Here is an 11,131-nt window from a genome sequence, read left to right as displayed (position 1 = left end):
TCCAAGAAGGAAAAAAATCTCCCTTCCGGACTACTCCGCCGTAGCCACCGATAGCGGCGGGGAGTGGGAGCCCAGGGTCAAGCCCCTGGCTAAATTGTAAGTATCCGGACACGGTAATATTTCCGGCCTTTTCACTTTATTGTTTTTAATGTGCTAGATCATGCACCTGCAGTCCGACCCAGTCCAACATCGAGCTATCCTCCTCTTCGGAGGGATTGCTAGACCTGTCGGCGATGAACAGCGGGTCCCTTTCAATGGCCTCCTCCCCCAAGGCCACGGACAACACCGAGGTGCTATCTCGAAGGATCCCAGGCCAAGGGGAGACCGTTCCGGTGATGCCGGAGGATAAAACCCCAGTTGCCAAACATATGGGGGAAAAGACCCCTACGGACACCGATGATGGGGGCCGCATCCAATTCGGCCCCCAGCCGAATACAGCTCCGGAGGCCCACGTGGCTTCGGACTCTGGCCGACCGCCTCTTACGAAAGAGGGGGGCAAGCCAGTTCCACCGGTGGCCTCTGTCCATCCAGAGGCACCAGATAGATTGTTGGAAGCACTACGAGGCGCTTCCATTGTTGAAGAGCACCGTACTCTTATGACTACAGTGATCGAGAAGATCCAGTCCACCAAAAGTGGACTGACCGAAGCCTGCACTAGCCTTCTAACAGGCTTTGAGGTAAGTAATCTAATTGTAAAAAAGAATATAACAGTGTAGACAGTAGCCCCTGATGATCTATTTTGTGTTCACAAAGAAAAGCCGAACAGAGGATCAAATAACTTTCGCAGGAGTCTAACATAAGATATCTATGTGAATAAGCAGGCATCGTTGCTGGCTGCTGCCGCTCATACTACATAGGTCTCCAGACTGAAGCAGAACCTAGAGCGGGCCGAGGGAGAGCTCGACTTCGTGAAGAAGCAGCTTGAAGAAAGCAAAGGTATGCAGTAACCTGCGTGTATATTTAGGAAGGATGAATGGTTTGTGCTGATTAAAGCATCATGAGCTTTATTAGGGACCAATACTGAGGTGGCGGCCCTCAAGAAGGCGTTAGCCGAGGCTAAGGACAAAGCGGCCACGGAACACGACGCGCACGAGAAGCAGGAGGCCCGGGTCAGCGAGGTTCAGCAAGAGCTCTAGGACGCCGTCAACAAGTACGAGTCCTTGGAGAGTGATTTGAAGACTCAAGAGTCCGAACTTGCCAAGGCTCACCAGAGCGCACAAGATGCCTAAGCCAAAGCCCAGAGCGCCCTCCAGGAAATCCAGGTAGCCAAGAAGATTGCGGCGGGTAAGGCTTTATTATGCAAAGCAAGTATGTGAAGGAAACGTTGCTTTTGCTTACCCAAATTTGGAGTTCTCCAGGAGCGTTTACGGATCTGCCGTGCAGCATATCAGATGCTGCAGACTTCTATCGAGCCAAAGAAGGTTCTACAGTTGTCCTCTTGATAGTTTCAACAATGAGGCTCATGACCTTGAACTTTTTGAGGCACATCAAATAAGTGTAGCAGATTAATAGCATGGCCTCTGATCATGTTGTGATCACCTGACTTGGGCAAGAGTGTGTGCCTGAGGATCTAGTTGATGGTTGGCAGTCCTGACAGAAGAAAATATACAGATCCAAACTTGTGAGTTTCAACAGCATCATCTGGGATCTCCTTGTACATGTGTGCCATAGTGTTGTGATCCATATTCTTCTTGGCATAGACATCCAAGTCATCTTCTTTCTCCTTTGGTGCATTGGTCAGATTTGCCCACTCTTCAATAGTAGACTGGTACCTTGTACCTTCAGACATCCAAACTATTCTGCCATCTGGATAGAAGTGTGCTATGGAGTAGAATTGCATTATGAGCTCATCATTCCACTTTGTGAGCTTCTGCCCAACAAAGTCATCCACTCCACAACCCTTGAAACTTTCAAACACTCCTGGGTAGTGTTCCTCATTCTCCTTGATGTATTTCCAATATACCCATCTCATATCACAGACTATTAGTTTCTTGTCCAGCAACACAGTCTGATAGAAGCCCTGCTGTTCCTTTGTATGGAACCTGTAGTCAACAATAGTTCTCCTCCTGACTGCATAAGGATCAGTAAACCTCCACTGTCTGAGTCTTGCATCCTTTCTCAGCTTTATGTTCTTAGCAACAGGATGAGCATCATTATGATCTGGAATCTTAGGCTTCAACTTTCTCAAAACATGCTCTTCATCTTCTTCTTCTGCAATAACTTCAGGCACTAGGGCCTTGTTCTTTTCAGCAGCTGGGATGTTCCTGGTATTCCTCTTTGGTGCAGTCTTGGGCTTGGAAGCAGCCTTAGGTGCTTCTTTAGGCTTTGATGAAGCAGCCCCTGACCTGATGGCATCACCCATGAGCTTCTGAGCTTTGGGAGATGGAGCAGGAGCCTCTTCTTCTTCCTCTTCCATCGTGGAAGGCTTCCCAACAACCCTGGCCATGGTCTTCTTGAACCTTTCCTTCCTCTTTTTTTAGCCACTACTGGCTTCTTGGGTTCTGATCTCTCAGTTTGCCGAGTTGATGCTCTCAATTCAGCATAGGAGTCCTCTTGGCAGGGACTTCCCTGTTCAGACCTGGCTTGGTGGCTGCAACAGTGCCATACTCCTTCTTGAGCACTTTCCTGGAGGTGGCTTCATCCTCTTATGCCACATAGTCTTCATCCTCAGAGTCTGAGGTTTCTTCTTCCTGTTCCTAGTGGCAGCTTTGGGTAAGTTGCTTGGGGTGCTCCTGCTGCCCTCATATGAGGAACTAGAGGGACTAGTGCCCTCACTCATAGGAATATGCTCCTCTTCCCTGTTCTGGCTGTCACTTTGATCAGACATGTTGCAAACACTGACTGCTGACCCTGTGAATAGATGTAGATGAGATAGAGAGGATAAGCATCACAAAATATAGAGGTTTTTGCAAAAGATTGAGTTCAAAACTTAGTTTTCGTTTTCCACAGAAAGCATTTCGGATCAACCGATTTGTGAACTCGGTGATACTGAAGCAGCTTTAGGAACCTAAACTTGTGAACTCGGTCAGACCAAGTCATAGTTCGGTGGCACCGAGACTGCTAGGGTTTCACAAAGTTCTGAACTCGGTCACACCGATTTGCAATTCTCGGTCGGACCGAGAATCACAAGTGCAATGGCCTTGGCCAAATCGGTGGAACCGATTTCTACAACTCGATGGGTCCGAGATGGTTTTGGCAGAAACCTAACCCTAAATTTTCAATCCAAACCTAATCTACGGATAGTTTTGACTAGATGAGATAGTTTCAATCATGGCAAGATTCATGACGAACACAATGTGCTAGGAATCAGATAGGGATAGCACAGTGATCAAGTCCATACCCTAGCTTGGCGATGGAGATTCCTGTTGACGGCGGCGGAGACCAGCGGTGGGAGGCGGCTGGCGATGAGGAGAATGATCTGGAGACCCTGGAGGCAGAGCGGGCTGAGCGCGGGCAAAACTGTTTGGAGAAATTTCCAAATTTTTTGCCCTTGGGTATATATAGCTGGACCCTGTCGGTGTGACCGAGTGGAACAACTCGGTGGCACCGAGATGCATTACTGTAAGCAGTTACTGCAACTCGGTCAGACCGAAATGTTCAAATTGGTTGCACCGAGATTGAAAACCTAGATCGACTTAGTGATCTTGGTATGACCGAAATGGAAGAATTGGTCAGACCGAAACACACAAAGAAGTTTTGGAAGTTTAAGTCTATGACGAATCGGGGACTCCGAGTGCTCCTCACACAGAGTGGTTCCAATCTGACTTGATCAAATTTTGTGATGTAGCATGAATAGAGTTTGAGACAAGAAAGTCATAGATAGCTAGAGAAGGTTCTTAGGCATTCTTGTCCATCCACTTGGCCAAAAGAAAAAGAAGCAAAACAAGCAAAGCTACAAGTGGATTTCCTCGAATGAGTAAAATATGCAATGAGCATGCTCACACAATAATATGACAAATGAAATATGTGGCAAAGCATGCACAACCAATTCTAGCATCTATCAAGCAATTGGCGATGACTAGGTCATCTATATATGAGTATATTGACTTAAGAGTCAAATGAGAACATTTGATCATAGGTCATACTCATCGTTTAAGCTCAAGTGGGGTTACCACTTTTACGTAGCATTGATGTGTTCACACCATTAGAGTTGCTTTAGCTCAATTCTTAGAGTAAAGCTCCCCCTAGATGTGATATCCCCCCTATAGAGGGATGAACTAACCTTGGGTTTTGTCGATGATGACTTCATGTAGGTGTTGAAGATGTGGATGCTCAATGTTGATGTAGATCATTTGGAGCAATCCTTTGGAGTGAGTTGGACTTTCATACCTACACGGGTTAGTCCCACAAGGAACAAACAAGGATATCCATAGACATAGAGTGATGAACACACAAGATGATGTCTATGAAAGCATTATGTTACCTTGTCCCTTGTCTTACCAACAAGAGGGTTTGTGACTCCTTGAACTAGTGCAAGATGTGAAAGTTGATTGCACTTGTCCTTGCCAAAATTATATGAGTGAAGAATGTTGGCGGAGTCACCCTCAAGAACTCTCTAGTTCTTCTTCTTCAGGATCCCCACCATGTTGATGGGTATCCTTGGAGTTGTAGTCGTACTTGATGAAGTAGAGCTTGACGTAGTCTTGGGAATCCACTTGACCAAGGCCTATGACACCCCAAAATTTTAACCTTGTTTTATAAATTAAAATTTTGCCAGGAAACTTAAACTTTTGTTTTCTGGATTTTCTTTTGATTTCAGAACCTTTCTTTCCTTTTTTATGGAGTTTTTACCTCAAGTGAAAAAAACTACCCAATTTTATTGGACTCATTTGCCCTCTCAAATAAAACAATTCTTTTATCAGTAGGATTATTTATATAATCATTTTTCCCCTGAGCTTTATTTCTCTAGTTTGGTTTTTCATAAGCTTAGGGTTCCATTTGCACTGCAACCCTTTGATAAATTCATTAAAAAATTCCACTAAAATTTGGAGATGTCATGTGATGTTTTTAAAACACTTTTATGCAAAAATATATTTCATTCATTGAATATTTTGAGTTCTACACCTAGTTTTCAAATCTGGTCCAGTGGGCAGTTTTGCACTACAACCTATTTAAATATTTCTTTAAAACTTCTACCAAAATTTTGGGATGTCAACAGGAGTATATTAATTAAGTTTTTGCAAAAACCCAGTGATGTCCTTTGAAAAATTTGAGTGAATCAACCTCATTTCCATTCTAGTGCAACTTGGTGATTTGTACTGCAACCATCTTCTAACTTGCTCCTCTACCCATGAGTTTTCTCCTACTTGTAGTACACCTTACCAAACCCTTAAGTCCAAGAGGTTGGACTCATTGGAGCAATTCTAGTTCTTGCAATCATGCCCTGTTCTTTCTGTCCAAATCTGAAGATTTGCAAAACTTGCAATAGCAAGTTTCTTCTTTTGGCCAAATGACCTTACCACTCTCTTTTGCACCCAAAGAGACACTAGCCTGGAGAATTTGGCCACTCCAAGAACTGCCTAGGTGCCTGTGGCATTTTGTCAAACACCTTGAGTGCATGAACAACTTTGACATGACTTTTGTCACTGCATTGTGACCTTGCACCTCTGGGAAAACTAACCTGTCCACTAAGCCTCTAGATGACTTTAACCTTGGTCTGTTAAACCCCAACCTCACCCGAGACCTCTAGCATGCCCTGGCATTTTGTCGAGCACGTCCCATCTGTGCTCTGGGCGCGAGCAGAGCATGCGTTTTGCACGTGCCGCGCCCGAGCCGCCGCATCGCGCCCCTGGTTTTGCCCACATTGCAGAGCCGCACCATGCACTCTCGCTCTCACCAGAACACGCCAAGCAGCCCCTCGCCACGTCTCCGGCAAGCCAGGAGCTAGCCGCCACGGCCGCCCGACAGCCCTTGCTCAGGTCGGCGCCGCTCGAGCCTCTCCCGCTCACCACCTGCCCCTGGAGCAGCTCAGACTCATCCACAAGCGCGTCCTCTAGCTCTCGTCGCCGCCACGTCGCCCTGGCTGCTACAGAGCGGCGGTTCACCGGCGACCTTATCCTCGGCCGTGGAACCGCCATGGATGTGCTATAAATAGGACCGTGAACTCGTCCAGGCGTCGAGCAGCCTCTCTCACTCCCTCACCGATCCGCTTGTAGCAGTAGGAAGACCAGAGGGGTCGTCTTCCTCATCTCCGGCAATCACAGCCGCCGCCACTGTCCCGGTCACTCCGGCGCCACCAGGGCCTCCCCCTCTCCACTCTCTTCACCAGGAACTCCCTCTCCCCCTCGTGAGTCCATCCCCCTGCTCAATTTTAATCGGGACTCGCCGCAGGAGAAAAACCACTCTGCCCGACGGCCACCGTCCGCTGCGGAGCTTGCCGCCGGCAGCTCCGTCCATCCCGGGGACCGTAACGAATACCGGAGGGACCGCCTCGATGCCTTGAGCCCGCGGGTGACCTCTGTTTCCCGAACGGTGCCGCCGTTCGCCGGCGAGCATCGCCGGAGTCCCGCCTCCGCTCTGGGCAGAGGAAGAGGAGGGAGAAGACCAGTCAAACCTGACCAGTGGGTCCCCTGGGCCCACTGTCAGTGACCCACGCGTCGTCCACGCTGGACTAAGTGGAAGCGTAGATCCAAAATACGCCTTCGACGTGGTCATTAATCGAAACGTTTTTCTTTTTCTGTTTATTAAAAAAACAGATTTTGACCACAACTTTGATTGTCCATAACTTTTTAAATATAACTCCAAATGAGTTGATTCTTTTTCCTACCTTCCTCAAATTTTGTCTAGTTTATTCTAAGATTTATTTCAAAAAAATTCAGACAACTTTTTGGTACTGTTTTTGAAACTATATATTGATTCAAAAATATTTTAAATAGGATTTTTGGAGAGAGGAGAAAGCTTTCAAAAGTTTTGGAGTGCACCCTACCTTTCCACACCTTGAAGGCAAGCATTCTGAACCCTGGCATAATATTTTGCATGCATTGTTTGACACGATTATGACACCACCTCAATACGTAGAACTCATTATTTTATGTGGTGATGTGATCATTCGCATGCATGCTTATTGGAAATGTCCTTGCTGTTGGAAATGGACATGCTTGTGATAGTGATCCTCCTCGTATGCCTTTCGTGCCTACCAGAAGGAAAACGGGAAATTCTCTGTCTTGGGTAGACCCGAGCTTGTCCCTGGTTCCTCGTCGAGACGAGTGCGTCCGACATGGCATGAGGGGTATGATGAGTGGTGAATATGTCTATTGGATGAAATAAATTCGTTATGCTAATCATGCAGCAAATACTTAAACCTCCTGAGTCGACCATAGATCAAGTCTTGTTCCGGTAACCCCCACACTTGTTTCATATTACCACCTGTCCCTGCCATAGGTAGGGTACGGTTCAGTAAGTTGTCAACCCCTTTCTAGCACACACCGTACAGAGAAGCCATGGTGGAAGATAACGGCTGTAGCTGGTAGGCAGGCCACCTGGTCCTGGGGCATGGGTGTTTCCGGTTGAGACCGAGAGGGGAGGCCACCCCTTAGAGCGCGTGATATAAGCGTCGTGGGTGATTCCAGACACCGGTATGTTAAGCTGGTGTGTGCAAGTCAGGTGTGTTTTCAATTAAAAGACTGTAGATGGAATTAGTCTCGATGGACTAAAGGAATCCGTTACTCGTGGGTAAAGAGTACACCCTTTGCAGAGATTAAACCTATTCAAATAGCCGTGTCCATAGTTAAGGATCACAGTCTGGGATGGGTAACATGTCGGTCTTAGTGTCGGTCTTCGGAGGAGAAACTGTTAAACCAGAACTGGGATCACGACTTGAGACTTGTGATGATTATGATTATTATTTTGTTGTGGACTAACCCGTTATATTATTGGCATTATCGAATATCCCTAGGATGGTTCTACCTCCTGCATATTCACTGTGATTATTTATAAGCCCTTTATGTGGTGTCGCTGAGACGCCCGACTGTGGCATGCTTGTTATTTATTTACTTTATAAGCCCTTTATGTGGTGTCGCTGAGACGCCCGACTGTGCCATGCTTGTTATTTATTTACTTTATAAGCCCTTTATGTGGTGTCGCTGAGACGCCCGACTGTGGCATGCTTGTTATTTATTTACCTTATAAGCCCTTTATGTGGTGTCGCTGAGACGCCCGACGGTGGCATGATTGTTATTCATTTACTTTATAAGCCCTATATGTGGTGTCGCTGAGACGCCCGACTGTGGCATGCTTATTATTTATTTTACTTTATAAGCCCTTTTTGTGGTGTCGCTCAGATGCCCGATTGAGGCATGCTTGTTATTTACCATCAATTTGAGATGTCGCTTCAGACATCCGAATGGTGCATTTTATTCCTACTCTGTCATTACGTATTCATTGTTACATATTAATAACCTGCTTGCATGCATCAAGGATTTTATTTTTATGACTGACATTGTGATCATAGAATATTTTTTTTGAGCATGTTTATCGATTGTTATATTATACCTATGTTCATAATGTTTGCGAGTACATTCAAAGTACTCACTGGCTTGTCCCTGGCTATTGTCTTGGCCAGATTTCTTGCGCGGAGAGGAGCGACCGTGACGACAGCCCCAGAACCTAAGCAATGGTGATAGCAGCCTCGCGAAGATAGGAGTTATCCTGGTTAGCTATTCCTGTGGGAAATGGAGTCCCATAGACGCTGATGATCCACAAACCGCTTCCGCCATCAACCACTAGAAACCAAATTGTTGTACTCACAGGCCAGAACGGTCTTGTACTACATATTTTGCTTTTTGCTTGGAATTTCTGTATCAAGTTGGTGCCTCATCAGCTAACAGTAATCCTGGGGCTGATGAGCACAAGGGCCATTTTTTGGAAATTAATATCCGGAAAACCGGTCGCGACAAACTTGGTATCAGAGCCAGGCTGACCATTGGCTAATCCTATCTTAGCCAGGTCGAAAAACCTAGGTAGGCCAAACCACCAGACCTTAACCAAAACCCAGCCAAGCTTCTCATGCAAGATAGCCACACAGTGACCCCTTCACTTTTGGCAGTCGGTGCCCAACCTATCAACCTAGCTTGTCGATCATGCACCAGTGACCGATGCCTATAATGTCTCATTCGCAAGCGTGCGAAGGAAGACTTCGTCCCCTTTTTCTATAAAAAGGGCACGCTCGCCTCAACCCAGCACAGCACAACCTCTACCCCAAACCGAGCCATAATGCCTGGCCCCGTCGTGCACAATGAAACCACAGCAACCAACCTTGGAGGTTTTGTGACCATACTCGCAAACCTCACCCGTCGTGCCTATGCGTTAGAAGAGCCCCCAGAATATGTTGTGTACCAAGGATCCATTAGCGGTGAGGGCCGTCAATTCTGGGCCACTGTGCACATCTATGTTAGGGGTCTGTCGCCAGAACGCCCCTACAGGTTCACCAGAAGGACAACTTCGTTCGAGCCACAAGCCATCCAGCTAGCTGCTCGAGAGGCTATAGTTCAACTCCGTCAGTTGTCACCCAGAATTAACTGTCGCTCGTTCTACTACTACCCCAGATGTGAAGGGTATGGTAGACCACCCCAGGTTGCCAATGGAGATCACGAGACGGATCCTGCATTGTTGCACCTAGTGCGCTATGTATCGATCAAATCACCATTGATCTGATCGCAACTCTTGGAGAACTGGTTCGTCGAGCCCCGGCAAGAGGAGAAGACGAGCCCGACACCGACAACCCAGTTGTGCTGTTCGGACAACCAATCAAGACCTTGAGATCAGCCCCAGCCATCAACCAAGGCGCTTTGATGACCCCAGAAGTGCTTCGTCGCCTTTTGGGAGCAGACTCCAACGGGATTGTGGTCAACAATCCCCGCGATAGTCATCATCGCTACCCCGACCCTGCAGTCCCTCAACCACCTCCAGCTAATCCCGACGGTGAGACCCGTGGAGAAGCCTCGACATCCACAAGGCAAGCCCGCTTGGATATTAACGAGGTAGACTGAATCACCCGAGTAGTGCCGAGTCTCAGTGTATCCACGCCTTATAATCGTCTGACCTTATGAATTAACGCAACCTGTTGTTGTGCCTCTATTTTAGATAGTAACCCTGCATAATTATGTCAGCACACAGTTGCATATTTTTCCGAGCACCGCTACCAAAACCACCCCGACAACCCCCACAGTGATACGTCACTTTGGTGAGATATGTATCTGTGGCTTTGACCCCGACCCTTGGAGCTGAGCTGGCAAATTAATTACCTTTCACCACGGTAAAATGACCCAACTCCAGTGCTATAAAAAGGCCACCTCGTGACCTTGCCAAGCACCCTCACCTTGTGCACCATCCTCACAACCATTTCTTGCCATGCCGAGCCCTAGTATTTATCTGAGAACCCCAGATGCAACCCCGGGTAGTTTTGTCAAAATATTGTGGGACTTTACCTACAGTACCATGAGTTCTACCCAGCCACCTCAGTACGAGTTGTTCAAATCGAGAATCATCCCATCCACCTTGAAATATTGGGTAGTAGTACACATTGCTCCCATAAATCCAAACCAAGACCCAACGGAGGTCTCCTTCGTGGGGAAATCTATGCCGACCCCACATATGGCCATAGAAGCTGCTGCTTACGAAGCACTCGCTCGCCTTCGATTTGCGGTACCCTATGCCAGTGAAAGAGGATATTATTACTTCCCGAGCCGTGCAGCACCTGAAGAAGTAACATCTTTTCCCGGTGGATAGATTGAGAGAGACCCAGTACTGTCCAACCTGGTCCAGTACGTCATCGCTCAAGAACGTTTGAACCAGCAAGTAATGGGTTATCTCCAGAGTCTCGCTGATTTGAATCCTCATATCGCCATCGGCAGACCACTGAGGCCCGACCAGGAGAGACACATTCATCGGCTGATCAATCCGCTTTCCCTGATAGAGGAGGAGTGCATCCCAGTACCAGAGACGTTTTCTCGGGACCCCGTCCAGTTACCGTTTGCATTATAGACGTTGTTGCTGTGTTTATTCTTGCAACATTTATTTATGAGTTGTAACATATGCGTGGTACCCCGAGTTTGCGCGGCGAGTAAATTATTTAGTTTCTATTAATATGAGTAGTTCTGTTGCGGTTTGACTCTAATATATTATTGTTTTCTCT

Source organism: Triticum aestivum, chromosome 6B, assembly GCF_018294505.1.
Source record: "Triticum aestivum cultivar Chinese Spring chromosome 6B, IWGSC CS RefSeq v2.1, whole genome shotgun sequence".
NCBI lineage: Eukaryota > Viridiplantae > Streptophyta > Magnoliopsida > Poales > Poaceae > Triticum > Triticum aestivum.
This window is presented reverse-complemented; position numbering follows the sequence as displayed.